Genomic DNA, 15544 nt, shown 5'->3' with positions numbered 1-15544 from the left:
TGTGACTGTTTATTCACAATCATGCCATTTCTTTTCCAGAACTAGTTGAGGACACAGCTTGTCTCATCATGGATCACTCTCTCTCAGTTCATCCTTACCTATCCACACCTGTGACCTGCCAGCCAAACTATTTTTTTTTAACTTTGGTTTAGTGTTTGGAAAGAGTCTGAACTAACAGGTAACAGGCATGGAACATCTCCCTGTCTTCAATCAAGGGGTGGGATGCTACCAGTTCTGCCCGGTTCTAAAGAACCGGTAGCTCTGAAGAGTAGCAGACACCGAACCAGTTCTGTGTATGCTGCTGTTTGGCCCACCTGGCCACCCAGGGTCTTGCCTGTCCTTTATTTCTTGCTTTTTCAACCTCAGCTGCTTTGCACGGCACAGCTGAGGTTGAAAGAGCAGGAAAAAAGAGGCTTTTCAAATGCTGCAGACCCGCACACAGCGCTTTTCAGCTGTCCAGGCAGCATAGCTTAAGGTTCTTTTACATGCGCGCGTGCGCACAAAATGTAGTCACCGAACCAGTAGTAACACCTGTTGAATCCCACCCCTGGTTCAATCTATTAGTTTGTGGCAGTAAGAGTTGGATAAACTAGCTGTTCGAAGCAGTTGCCTCTGTTCACCTACCTTTGCCCCATCACAAGTTAAGGAGAGTGATTGATGACATTCAATGGAAAGCGGAGGGGGTGGGGAATAGGAGAATCTACCAATAGCTTTCTTTAACTTGTTCCATATTTCAAAAACTAAGAAATAAGAACACTATCGCTGTTCAGCCTTTTTACAAAGGTAGAATTTTGAATATCAGTGAGTGAAATGCAGTTGATGCAGTTTTTCTTTGGCTCAAAGTGAAGGATAGGATTGAAATGAAGTTATCGATTTTATTACCTTTATTACCTGCGCTCCTTGGGGGAAAAGCAGGATATAAATTGAATGACATATTTATTATTTATTCATACAAACAAACAAGCTGCTTTTTCCCATGCATATGTCTTTGAAATATAAACAAATAAATAATATTGAATAATGGAACGTAGGAAGAGTCGTCTGCTATGTTTCATTAAACAATATTACTTAATACAATTTATAAGTAAATTTATAAAATATACAATGAATTATAACTCATTGCCACCATCTCACCTAAAATGAAACTTAAGGAAAATGAGCTTTGCTTGTTTATAATGCATTGTTTTGATTTCCATAATGTTAGAATGTATTAGAAGTATTTTAAATATTTAAATATTTTTAAAAGGGCCTTCCTTCCTTCCTTCCTTCCTTCCTTCCTTCCTTCCTTCCTTCCTTCCTTCCTTCCTTCCTTCTGAACAAATCTGACATCACCCATTCATTCACTGGCCACCTGAAGTGAGATACAAAGGGCTTTTCCGCAGGACCAAGCTAAAGTCTCATCAACCCATCCTTCAGCTAAAATAAATTTACAATGACTTAACATTTGCTGTCCCCATTATTGCTGCCTCTTCAGCTAAAGTAACCCTCTCTCAAATAGTTCTGTTTTTACTTCCTGTGAGCAGAGTACATTAAGTGATTCATGGATTCCCCAGCTTTGCCTCCTTTTCCTCCCACCAAACATCAACAGCTGGTGGAAACAAATAGCCATTAATAATTTCCTTAATGTGGGAAGGGATTGGAACTGGGGAAGGAGGTAAGTGTTGACAGATAGGTAGAGCCATGTGTTAAAACGTGATACCAGGACAATTGAGCCACAGTGGCTCTCCTGCTTCACCAACCAGCCCTCCCCATCAACTATTATTCACAGGAGAGCCATCTCAGGGATCTTCTGCTTCCCAGGATAAAGACTCCCCCATTTCTACCACCACCAAGTCTGATCCACATCTCTGAACTGGTGATTCATTAGGAAACAAGGGGTAGAGGAGGTCAATAAGGAGAATCTTGTTTGATAGAAATGGCCTAACCCTTGCTCTCCATGAAACAGGGAAATACAATGAATTGTTCGTAACCTTCTCATCCATTCCCTTACTTCATGTTGTGTGCCTTTGTCTGTGGACGGATCCCAACAATTCAAAAAGAGAAAACTATCAAGCAGCCTTTCCTCTTGAAAGGCCTGAAACCTGAGAACCAGAAAGCATGGAGAAAAAATAGCTCCTACATATAGGAGGACAGCTCACAAGCTTCACTGAAGCACAGCATTTAAAAAAAGACCAACTATGTAATTACCTGTAATTATGTATACAGCATTTTCTAATAAACTGTAAATGAACCAGAAATAAGCCAGCTTAGTTCTGGAACATAGCCTGATATGAGATCACAGGTCACAGAACTCTTTTTGAAGCAGTGTGGAGTCCTCCTACAAGAGTGCCCTAAAATTAAATTGAGCAATTAGAAGTGTCTGTGGTTGTGTTATCTTAATGTGGAACATAATATGTAAGAATTCAAAATTCAATGATCAGAACATCATCTTATGAGTGAGGCCACAAGTATAGCAATTAAATAAAATGAAATATGTGAAGCTTCTTTTATTTCTGTTTTCTTTATGAGGACATTGGAAACATATTTATTGTTGGATTCAACTCTGCTTTCAGTTTTGGCCTTATAGTTCACTTATAATGTTAAAATGAATTATTTTAGAACCAGATTTTGCAATAGTAAATTTAGGACTCCAGGTCACATTATCTATATTTATACAAGCACCAAAATCCCAAACTCAATTTCTTTTTTTTTTCCCCAAAGAGCGATCGGGCTAGCACTTTTATAAATGACTGAAAGCAGAATACTGTATTCCCCCTGTACTAATATAATTTAAGATCAATCAGGAAAAAAAATAGAGCTAAAATTCAAGTCTAAAAATGGCATGAAAGAAACTTAATCAGTAGGAGGAACATTACTCAGGAAAGTCCATGACAAGCTGAAAAGACAACAGAATAAACCTTTAATTCATCATGAAGGTCTTTATAAAAAATATCAAAGAAAGCAAAAACAAAGCTTATAGTTTTCACAAAAGATAAAAACAAGACTTCTAAGAGTGAGACTATTAGGATTGACAATCATTAAAAAAAGGTACGTTCAAAAACATGATCTTCTTAAAAGTATAGATCATAACAAAGGAAAATCATGTTGACGAATTCTTGCAAATTTTATTATGTAGTATGTTGTGAGTATATATACTACTGTGTACTTATCAACATTATGCCTTGGACTTAATAATCTTTTGGGGGAGCAGTTTCCTCAGAAATGAATGTGTATTGTTTCGATTACTGCAAGATGTGATTCACTAGTTCATGTCCCACCTTGCTCTTTTAGCTGAGGGAGAACAGGTAGGCCTGTGTCAGGTAATCCTGCCCTGAAGACATCTCCATCTCTTAAAATTGCCCAAGTATTGAATGAGATATAGACTAACAGAGTTGGAAGACACCTTGGAGCTCTTCTAGTCTAAGCCCCTGCTCAGGCAAGAAACCCTATACCCGTGATGGCGAACCTATGGCACGCATATCAGAAGGGGCACGCAGAGCCACTTTTGCCAGCACACAAGAGGTCGCCCGGAAGAACCCCACTGTGCATGTATGCACACCCCCACCAGCCAGCTGATTTTGGGTATCTGCTGTGCATGCGCAGGGGGAGATGCACACATGGGAGATGCACATGCATGTGCAGACATGCGGCATTGCAGGGGGTTGTATGCGCATGCGCAGAGTCACAGGGGTCACACATACATGCGCAGGGGACGGAGGAGTCATGCATCCATTGCATAATGGGTGCAGGCACGCGAGCACACTTTTGGCATGCACTGTGGAAAAGGCTAGCCATCACTGCCCTATACCAGGGGTAGGGAAACTTGGCTCTTTTATCACTTATGGACTTCAACTCCCAGAATTCCTAAGTGAGCCATAAAAGGTTCCTCATCCCTGGCCTACTGGTTTTTCAGTTGTGGGGGAAATCAATTTTTGACTTGAATGGGACTGTTTAATGTACAAATGTAGGACATATGTAACTTTGTCGCTGTAAATATTTTCACAGCCCTCTTTTTGACTTGTGCAGTATACAGGTCCTCGATTGAAGGAAGGTTGCTACTAATTGTTTTTTCTACAGTCCTAATTATCCTCTGAAGTATGTGTCTGTCCTGTTGGGTTGCAGAACCAAACCAGACAGTTATGGAGATGCAGTGTGTTATTGTTTTGTCATTTTAGAATGTTGCATAGAAATAATGGAAGGCACAATATGAATAATGTTGATGGAGTCTGAGAGCAAGATAATGTCACATTATCCACAGGTATCCTATGGAGAAACCATATGTATACTATGATTTTATTTTAATTATGTGCTATTATTCAGAGAACCAGTTTGTTCTAGTGGTTAAGGGACCAGGCCAGAAAGCAGGAAATCATGAGTTCAAGTCCTGCCTCAAGTCCGTGAAAGCCAGCTGGGTGACTTTGGGCCAGTCAGTCTCTCTCAGTCTAATCCACCCACTTCACAGGGTTGCTGTTGTGAGGAAAATAGGAGGAGGAAGATTTGTTGGGTATGTTCACCACTTTGATGTATTTATAAAAATAATAAAAGTAAAATACAAGGAAAAAATAATTCATCATTTCATTCATTCACTGCTTTATCAAAATGTGATTGAGAAAATGATATACAGTTGGTAATAAATGTATTAGTTAACAACAAGCTATCTTTACCCTATTAAAAGTGCAATTGCAATCAAGTACCACTGAATTAAATGTTTTTAGTTTAAAAAAAAGAGGACCCTGTTTAAAACCAGGCTGCAAAAGCTTAATTTGAGCATACCAATAGCATATAAATAACCATAGTATTTTGATCCTAAGTACAGAATTATAAAACTGGAAAGTGCCATTTAAGTTCAACACTCTGCACTTCTCAGAAATTCAAATTAATTCCTTTTAAATAGGTGTACGATTTTTGTCTGAACACCTCGGGGGAAGGGTAATTGGTTTCACTGTCAGCCTGCTTTTACTGTTCCTATCTTTCTTCTAATATTCACTTAGAGATTGCCTTCTTGTAGCTTAAATTCATTATTCCAAGTGCCGCATTCTGAGATATCTTCCATGAGATCCTTTCACACATTTACAACGCTATCACAAGTCCTCACAGTGCTACATTCTCAAGACCAAGCATTCTCAAATTAGTCCAGCTGTTTTCCTAATAATTTAGTTGCTAATCCCTTAACTATTTGCAATGCCCTCCTAATCTAAACATGTTCTAGTTTTCTGAATTGGATCCAATACTAGAATTTGATCCCTACTGACCATCATGGAACTATTACTTTCTGTAATTCTGAAATAATATTTATACTGAATCTGCCCAAAAATTAAAGTTCTAGTTTTTTGCAGCCACACTATGATCCTATTATTTCTATTTCATTTTTTTCACAAGTTCTATTGCCATTCATACTGAACATTTATGTGCTTACTTTCTTCCCCCTAAGTAACAAATCTGCCTTCACTAAATTTTATTCTCTTATTTTTGACCAGTTTTTCTAGCATATCATAATTGCAATACACATTATTTATGTTTTCTAGCTTATTATTTATACTGGGTTATTTTGTGTCGTCTTGAAAATTTGATAAGCAATCACAAAACCTCCTCAACTCTCATTCATAAAAATAGTATTTTGATGTATTCAATCATAATACTTAAAAGTATATTACAATAGTATGATATATTGTATAATAACTGAGCTCCCAGAGTTACTGAGATACAAAGGATAAGCTCTGTCACATCAAGTTTATCTGCATGCCCTACGAACTACAAAATAGTAGTGCTGTCCAATTTAAGCTACAAAAGAGAAATATACTCTTCTTAATTTACATTTCTTTACAGGAAGGATATACACTAGTATGACTTCAGCATGTTGGGAAAATGCCTCAGCATATGCTTAAGAACTTCCTTGTCTTTCTTTCATTGTGCAAATAAGTCTGGGTTTTATTCTAGAGATATTGCCTGCAGGCAGCTGAAGAGGCCAATATCTAGCAAGTGAAAAGCACATTTGCTTTTTCTATGGCTTAAAATTCTTCAGTTCTCCTGAAAAATGAAAAGCAGGAATCTCCTTACAGTTCTGCTTAAAATTGATTTTACAACTTCTGTGATATATTATTCCATAATTCTGAGCATTTTAGTGATCAAATTTTAAATCTGGTGCAAAAGAGCCACCTGAAGTCAACTGATTTAAGGGTATTTAGTTCCAGGCAAACACACAAAAGATTTCAGTTTTAAGAATGTGAAAGGATCATTTATATCTGGATTTTTCATTTATGGTGGTTTTGACTTGCAAATAGCCACACCAAATGCTTCATACACTGCAGCAGAACTTTGACTGACAGCTAGAGAAATGAGGATAGAGAAGAAATAATACAAAGGAAGAGGAAAACTTGAAGGAATCTTGAAGAACTGGGTGATGAAATTCCCAGGAATATATGTTGAGAGGGGGTTATTTCAATTCCAGCATTACCAGAGTTCTTAATTATTTTCTTCTGAGCTTTTCCCTGGAGATAAACAGTTCCAATGACTTGGCTTACCATGTTTGAAAAACACCAGCAGTATTTCTTATTTTAATAAAACTTTTAATGATCAGCTGGTTCCCTGGCATGTTCAAAAGTATACAGGTGCTTGTTTGTTAACATTCCTGGTTACATAAGCATTTAAAACAAAAAGGTGCTTATTCACAAGTACCATGAGTTCCTAAAGCAAGCCCTCACCCCAATAAAATCAGTGAGTCCACCGTCTAATATAATCTAGCTGCACCACAGTTTGTGAGTAAAGGAAAATAGAAACACGTGACAACTGCAAAGCCTTTTTGAAACAAGAATTAATCACACAAAGGCCGATCTATCCCTAGACTGACAACAGTGTAGCTTATAATAATTACTGCATAAAGACTATAATCTGTACAGTACATAGGACTCAGAATCAAAAGGAACATGAGAGGCTTTGTATAATGCTGAACATCAATTATGGCTTTGATGTCTTCTAATCTGATACTACTGGATCATTTCATTTTCAAGCCACATGGATATATATGATATGTTGCACTATAAACTGACAGAAAAAAAAATAGACTTGAAAGTTTCAGGTTTAAAGAAAAAGAGCACAACTCACTGAATTTAAAATAATGCTTCTCTTAAAGGGAGCTTAATTCCTGGAGTCTACAAGATGTCCATATAGTTTTCTTAACAACAAATGAAGCGGTTTACCATTGCCTACTTGTAGAATGTTTTCCCAACTTATCACTCTAGTTTACCCTCCTGTGTTTTGATTTGGTTACATGAAGAGCTGCCTGAGGAGTTCTCCATTGCTGCTAGTCTTCCTCAGAAATCAAAGAAGTGGTGTTGAGGACAGGATAGGACAGCCTTCCTTCCCTTGGTAAATCCCGAAAAGACACTTTTGAAAAGAAACTTTTTTCCTGCTTTTTCAGGTAAATCCTGAAGTTCAGCAGTCAATCACATAGTGTGGTGTTTTGTATTCTAGTTTACAATTTGTATGCCACTTCTCGATTCAGGGGTATATCCCTTCATTATTGCCTAGCCAGTAGGTGGAAGAAATACTTCCTCCCGCCTCAGGGAAGTTTTAATTTATTAATTGCATTCTAGAATAAATTATTAATACTTCTGACTTGTATGTTCCTTTTTTACAGTGAAACCTATGCTTTAACCCTATTAAAACAGGGCTTTGAAAGAGTAGTTCAATTTTCTCTTACTATGCTACTCAAAACATCACCACAGAAACTATATATTGATTAATCCATTAAGACTTCAATTTTATAATCATCTATCTGTACATAGTTCCAAACAGTGGAAATTACTTCAAAGGAAACATTTCTAGGGCTCTGCAATAAAATAAATTGCAGTATGTCATTAAATAAAGCAAGGTTTTCCACAAGTTAGATTTTATACCATTCTGGTGCAATTCAAAATATGTGAAAGCTTATATTGCTAAAATACTGACATCAAAGAAATGTTGATATAATTGCTTGCTATCACCCTACAGGTAAAACTCAAAAAATTCAAATATCGTGCAAAAGTTCATTTATTTCAGTAATGCAACTTAAAAGGTGAAACTAATATATGAGATAGACTCATTACATGCAAAGCAAGATAGTTCATCTTCAAAAAGGGTGACCCCAGCCTAGTTGAAAATTACAGACCAATCTCCTTATGCTGCATCACCTGTAAAGTCATGGAATCAATTATTAACCAATCCATTATCCTCCACTTAGAGACAAACAACCTACTCTCTAATAAACAATTTGGTTTCAGAAAAAAAAACTATCCTATAATCTGCAACTCTTACACTGCAAAAACATATGGACTACACCACTCGATCAGGGCAAAGCAATAGATGCAATCTACATAGACTTCTGTAAAGCCTTTGATTCAGTGGTACATGACAAACTACTCCTAAAACTAAAATCTTACATTATCTCTGGACACCTGCATAACTGGATAAAAGCATTCCTGACAAGCAGACAACAAATGGTCAAAATTGGGAGCATCCTATCAAATTCTGTACCTGTCAACAGTGGTGTCTCCCAAGGCAGTGTTCCAGGACCAATTCCCTTCATACTCTACATAAATGACCTCTGTGATCATATTAAGAGCAACTGCATTCTTTTCGCTGATGATGTAAAGCTATTCAACACCACAGACAATACTGCTACCCTTCAAAAAGATCTTGACTATGTATCAGAATGGTCAAACAAATGGCAACTTCAAATCTCAACAAATAAATGCTCTGTCTTACATATTGGCAAAAAAAATCAGAAAATAAAATACAAGCTGAATAGTCAAGATCTTGTTAATGATCCAAGCTCTATAAAGGACCTTGGAATACTCATCTCTAATGTTCTAAGTGCTAGAGCCCACTGTAACTACATAGCCAAAAAGGCATTAAGAGTTGTTAACCTAATCCTACATAACTTTTTCTCTGGTAATATCATACTACTAACTAGAGTATACAAAACATTTGCTAGACCAATACTCGAATACAGCTCATCAGTCTGGAACCCACATTACATATCTGATATTAGCACAGTTGAGAAAGTCCAGAAATATTTCACAAGAAGAGTTCTCCACTCCTCTACTCATTGTAGAATACCTTATGCCACCAGGCTTGAAATTCTAGATCTAGAAAACCTTGAATTATGCCAATCTAAGTATGGTATATAAAATCATACATTGCAATGACTTACCTGTCAATGAATACTTCAGCTTCAACCATAACAACACAAGAGCACACAATAGATGCAAACTCAAGGTTAACTGCACCAAACTTGATTGCAGGAAATACGACTTCAGCAACAGAATGGTCAATGTCTGGAATACTTTACCTGACTTTGTGGTTTCTTCCCCAAACCCCAAAAACTTTAACCTTAGACTGTCTACTTTTGACCTCACCTCTTTCCTAAGAGGTCTGTAGGGGGCGTGCATAAGCGCACCAACATGCCTACCATTTCTGTCCTATTCTTTTATTTTTCTTATATGTACCCATTTCATGTATTCATAACTATGTATATACTTATACCTATTATCTTGTAAGTGATTGACAAATCAAATAAATCAAATCAAATCAAATCAAGATAGTTCAAGCCATGATTTGTCATAATTGAGATGATTATGGCTTACAGTTCATGAAAACCCTAAATCTCAGAAAATTAGAATATTGTGAAAAGGTTCAATATTCTAGGCTCAAAGTGTCCCACTCTAATCAGATAATTAAGCCATAACACTTGCAAAGGGTTCCTGAGCCTTTAAACGGTCTCTCAGTCAGGTTCAGTAGGAAGCACAATCATGGGAAAGACTGCTGACCTGACAGTTGTGCAGAAAACCATCATTGTCACCCTCCATAAGGAGAGAAAGCCTCAAAAGGTAATTGCAAAAGAAGTTGGATGTTCCCAAAGTGCTGTATCAAAGCACATTAATAGAAAGTTATGTGGAAGAAAAAAGTGTGGAAGAAAAAGGTGCACAATCAGCAGGGATGACCACAGCCTGGAGAGGATTGTCAGGAAAAGGTCTTTCAAAAGTGTTGGGGACTTTCACAAGGAGTGGACTGAGGCTGGAGTCAGTGCATCAAGAAGCCACCACACACAGACGGATCCTGGACATGGGCTTCAAATGTCATATTCCTCTTGTCAAGCTGCTCCTGAACAACAAACAATCTCAGAAGCGTCTTACCTGGGCTAAAGAAAAAACAGAACTGGTCTGTTGCTCAGTGGTCCAAAGTCCTCTTTTCTGATGAGAGCAACTTTTGCATCTTATTTGGAAACCAAGGACCCAGAGTCTGGAGGAAGAATGGAGAGGCACACACTGCAAGATGCTTGAAGTCCAGTATGAAGTTTCCACAGTCTGTGTTGATTTGGGGAGCCATGTCATCTGCTGGTGTTGGTCCACTGTGCTTCATTAAGTCCAGGGTCAATGCAGCCATCTACCAGGAGATTTTGGAGCACTTCATGCTTCCTTCCGCAGACGAGCTTTATGGGGATGCTAACTTCATTTTTCAGCAGGACTTGGCACCTGCCTACACTGCCAAAAGCACCAAAACCTGGTTCAATGACCATGGGATTACTGTGCTTGATTGGCCAGCAAACTCGCCTGACCTGAACCCCATAGAGAATCTATGGGGCATTGCCAAGAGAAAGATGAGAGACATGAGACCGAACAATGCAGAAGAGCTGAAGGCTGCTATTGAAGCATCCTGGTCTTCCATAACACTTCAGCAGTGCCACAGGCTGATAGCCTCCACGCCACACCTCATTGAGGCAGTAACTGCTGCAAAAGGGGCCCAAACCAAGTACTGTGTACATATGTGTGCTTATATTTTTCAGAGGTCCGATATTGTTCTATGTACAATCCATGTTTTATTGATTGCATGTAATATTCTAATTTTCTGAGATTATGGATTTGGGGTTTCCATGAGCTGTAAGCCATAATTATCTCAATTATGACAAATCATGGCTTAAACTATCTTGCTTTGCATGAAATGAGTCTATCTCATACATTAGTTTCACCTTTTAAGTTGCATTACTGAAATAAATGAACTTTTGCATGATATTCTAATTTTTCGAGTTTCACCTGTATACCCACTCCAGAATCTTCAATACATTCAGCTGGATGTGGTTCCAGATTATAAGAATGATAAATTATGAAATCTCAAACCCAATATTATAAGTGCAATGCTGCAGTTCAAAGAGGATTTTTGAGATAGATCAATATGCATTATTTATGTGGGAAATATATTTGGAGCATGTGGCAAAATTCACACCTGAATAATAAACCATATTATTTGGCAAGATAGGCAGAAATAGTGTTTTCTTTAGCAAATGTCAGCCTTCTGTTTCTTCAGATCTAAAGTCTCAATTCCTCATTTTTGATTTGGTATGCAGAAATGATAACTCAATCAATCAATGAAATCAGTAGGATCTCAAATGAAGGAGAGGTAATTATTTAGGTATTCACTATAGAATCAGGGATAACCAACATCAGGAAGCATAATCAGCCTGATGTCATATTTGTAACCATCAGGCCTCCAAAGCATCCTTTTAACTGCCTTCAATTATGAGGTATCCAACTATGGGATGTTGCCAACAGGAAAAATATTCTAATTCAGAAGATTATCCAAAGGGCTTTTAGTAACGTTTGTTACCTTTTTCACTCATGGTTTTTTAAGCATGAGTTCATACACTGAACAGATAGAAAGATATTGGGTCCATATCCAGCATATCCATTGGAAGAGATTGACACTTAATGGCACAGAGTGTATTTGCATTCTGTGCACATTGTAGAACTTAGAAGCCACCCCAACCACCCCTACCTGAGTTTGGTTGAGCTCAAAAGTTAAAGAGGCTCAAATTATTACATGGAAGGGAGACCATGAGGAAAATCTTTGCTTGTGAAGTAGACTTGGAAGCCACCATTGTTGACAAGCAAAGAACATGGAGGTTGCAGATTCTCCCACTCTCTTCCTCAGAAGGCACTGAGGGCTACAATGGACATTTTATCTATGCAATATTGCCAGTTTTAAAGCAGCTATGCTTCTTATAAGACCATAGTCTTATAAGACCTCTGCTGTTTATAGGGCATTTCTAGTCTAGATTTCTTTTAGATTTCTAGTTTAGATTTCTTTTAATCAAGTTGAATTCATTCTCTTGCCTTAAATATTTAAAAAACATGCCATTTTAATTAGTTCTCTAAAATTCAGAGGTCCTTGTTCTCTTGTATTCCTCAGTTTAAGACAATATAACTAGGCAAGAAATGAATTAAAAGGCAAGAAACGAATGCTGTCATTACCACATTAATATAATTTAAGTTTTTCTGTTGTTCATATCTATTTATCGCTTTATTTGTCAGATTTATAATGCCCTTTCTGCAAAAGCTCAGTGATATTGTGTGATTGACAGTAGTCTTGAACCCGAGTTTCACATGCAACTTCTGAATCACCACATTTCAGTTGCTTTTCACTGAATTTTACTTATACTAGATAATGTTATTTGTGCAACAGAAAGTTTGCTTTTTGTGTAACACCAATATTCACCCATGTAATATATTCTTTTTAAGCTTCAGCCTTTATGTAGTTATTTCAAATAATTACATTAGAAAAATACAATTTCTTCTGTCAACCAAAAGAAAATTTTTTGACAGAATTTATTATGTTTTAATGCAACTGTGAGTATCACTGCAGTGAAAATATCCAGGCCATTGCAATCTTGGAGATAAATTATTTCAAATATTAGCTTCCTGCAGAGATAATACAATTATGCTCTGGAATATTCATTAATTCTATTCCTTATACACTTTAGAATTATCTTCAAAAAATTTTGATTGACTATAATCTTTTTTGTGGAATGTTCTTGGCTTGGTATTTGAAATAAGAGTATTTTAACCTATCAGTGATATTTAGATTAAAGAGTCATTTTATACTCCCCATTGATTGAATTGTAGTGTTGATTTTTCTATTTAAATAGATTTTTACAACTATTATTTTACAATATATTTTATTTATTCATTTATCTAACACAACAGCGTCCTATCCTTCTCAGGGAAACATAACACTGTTAAAAAACAAATGCATAACTAAGCATGGCATACAGAAAATAATTGAAAACAAATTAACTAATTGAACATAAAGAAATAGAAAATGGAAATGGAAACTCTCTATAGTTCCTCTTCCACTGTGCTGCAAATTCTCATTTCATCAGGTTGCGATCTTTTATTCTTGACATTTGGCCTAAAGACATTCTTCCCTTTTACCCTTTTGGTGAATTAAAAAATATGGTTATCTGTCCTGTATAGGATTAAAGCAGGGGTGTCCAACCTTGGCAACTTTTAAGACTTGTGGACATGCATGGCTGGCTGGGGAATTTTGAAAGGTCCACAAGTCTTAAAGTTGCCAAGGTTGGAAAGACTGGACTAGAGGCAATGAACCAGGGACAGCATTTAAGCAATAGGAGTGGATCTTAACAAATCTAAACAGGATTAGCTCTGATTAGTCCCTAAATGGGAGAAAATCAGAAAATCCAGGTTGCACACTAGGAAAGGATTTGGGTGGAGGGAAGGGAATCATTACAGGCACAACTGGCAAACTATTTCTATACTGTTGCTAAGGAAACTGCAGGGATGCCTTCTTGTAGTCACCTTAGATACAATGAACAATTACCTTTTATATGAACTCCAGTTCTCACAGCCACTGTATGTAATGGGAGCATAGGACTGCACTGATTTTGCCTCTTATTCATAGATGTAGAAGGTTTGTTCTGCTTTTCCCAATATTGCTAATCACTGTGGCTTGTAGCAATAAACTCCTTTAACTACCATTCTTTTGCCTGTTTAATTCATTGCCTGAATAAATGCATTCTGTTCTTACAGCATTTATGACAAAAGGTTATACCCATCAAATACAAACTTTCTAAATATTGTTTCTACGTAATACCTGTTCACTTTCTAACTGTTATGCATGTGCTAATGGGGCAATGCTTCTTACAGGAAAGGTAGGTAAGAAAATAAAGCTATGATCACCCTACATTCTAAAAGTATATGTATTTTGAAACTTTATTGATAACTTTATTAGGATAAATGAATGAATTTGGCACAGTGGCAGAGAGATATAAATGAATGGTCCTGATATACTAGATTCCATCTTGTGTTTTGGAAAAGCAAAATGGCAACTTGATTCTGGTCATTCAGCAAGGCCAAAGGGGAGCACCTTTGGCAGCAGCTCTTTTCAATTTCGATCTATTAGTTCTTAACAAGCAACTAATCCTTATTGCCCATTTCTCAAAGAATGGGTTTTCTCAATATTGTTCCATTTAAATTTAAATTTCATATAATTCAGAGGAGAAACCATTTCTTTCCCTTTTTTGTTCCCCAAGTTATCATCATCAACAGCCTAATTGCAGGCAATCCCATTAGGTATTATGCTTTGCAGTAATGATACACAAATGGAAACAAACAACATGAAATGATCAATAATAATGTAGTTTCAGAATCAATTATAAAACAATTAGTCTAAAGAAATTAATCTTCCCTCACACAACAATGCCCTAATGAACTTTAGCAAACAGCTTCTAGTGGAAACAAAAAACCTCTGAAGAATAGGACTAAAGACATTTCTGTTCAAGGGAATTAATTTAACACAATACCTATGCATAAAAGAACTCTTTTGCTTCCTTAAAAGCACTCATTAATTATTCATTCAGATTTCACATTCTATATCCCATTAGCTTTATATCTGCAAAGTTGTTGATGACCACTTATTAGGGCCAAATAATTAGGGCTTTTATTCTCTATGGCACAATGGAAAAATCATCAATTGCTTTAAAAAAAAATTAAGCCAGCATGTGGAAGTAAGCTTAAGCAGTTTTTCCATCTCTCATAGGATGATATTATTCAGTTTTATTCACTGAATCCAGTAGGACTTACTCCACTGATATTCACAGAAGCAGTGAAGCACCAATTCTGACATATAATGTAATAATGTAATAATGTAAATAATAATTAATGCCTGATTCTTAAATTTTCTACTTTGAGATCAGGCAACCTATATACTGCTGAACAATATCTCTAGGAATCATGGCCAATAGTGAAGGATGCTGAAAGTTACACATTTAGCAGCATCTTCAATACAACATCATAAGATGGGGAAATAATAATCTTCCAATTATTACAATAGTTTTGAATGACAATTAACCAACATGGCCCAATGTGAGAGATGCTGGAATTTTGACACAGAAACACATGTGATATAAAAAGTGATCATACAAATATGCTCAGTATACTTACTTATGGCTTACTTATTACTCATTAATCATCCCACCATACAGTCTGGTTTAAATACTACTTAGGCTAAAATACAGCTGGTTAGCTTATGTTTCAGCTTTATACTCATCCTATGAGTTCACTGTGAATTGCTTAGCTAAAAGGGCTATTTCCAATTTTTCATGAGATCTGACAATAATTTCTAATTTTGCCTGGATTGGATATATTTTACCATGCAAAGCAAAATTTAAATAGCAAAAACAAATAACTTGAAAAAGGACTCATCCAGAAGAGCCTGTAATTTTGTATTTATTTTA

At 36.5% G+C, this 15544-nt stretch overlaps 1 long non-coding RNA gene across 1 annotated transcript in view; it reads right to left on the bottom strand.

The window, feature by feature from the left end:
• LOC148127315 (uncharacterized) overlaps window positions 1-15544 on the bottom strand; it is a 58302-nt gene that overhangs the window by 20671 nt on the left and 22087 nt on the right. The gene's annotated exons all lie outside the window — the stretch shown is intronic.

Source organism: Pseudonaja textilis, chromosome 2 (assembly GCF_049901715.1).
Source record: "Pseudonaja textilis isolate UNSWEBS1 chromosome 2, rPseTex1.2, whole genome shotgun sequence".
Taxonomy (NCBI): domain Eukaryota; kingdom Metazoa; phylum Chordata; class Lepidosauria; order Squamata; family Elapidae; genus Pseudonaja; species Pseudonaja textilis.
This window is presented reverse-complemented; position numbering and strand designations above follow the sequence as displayed.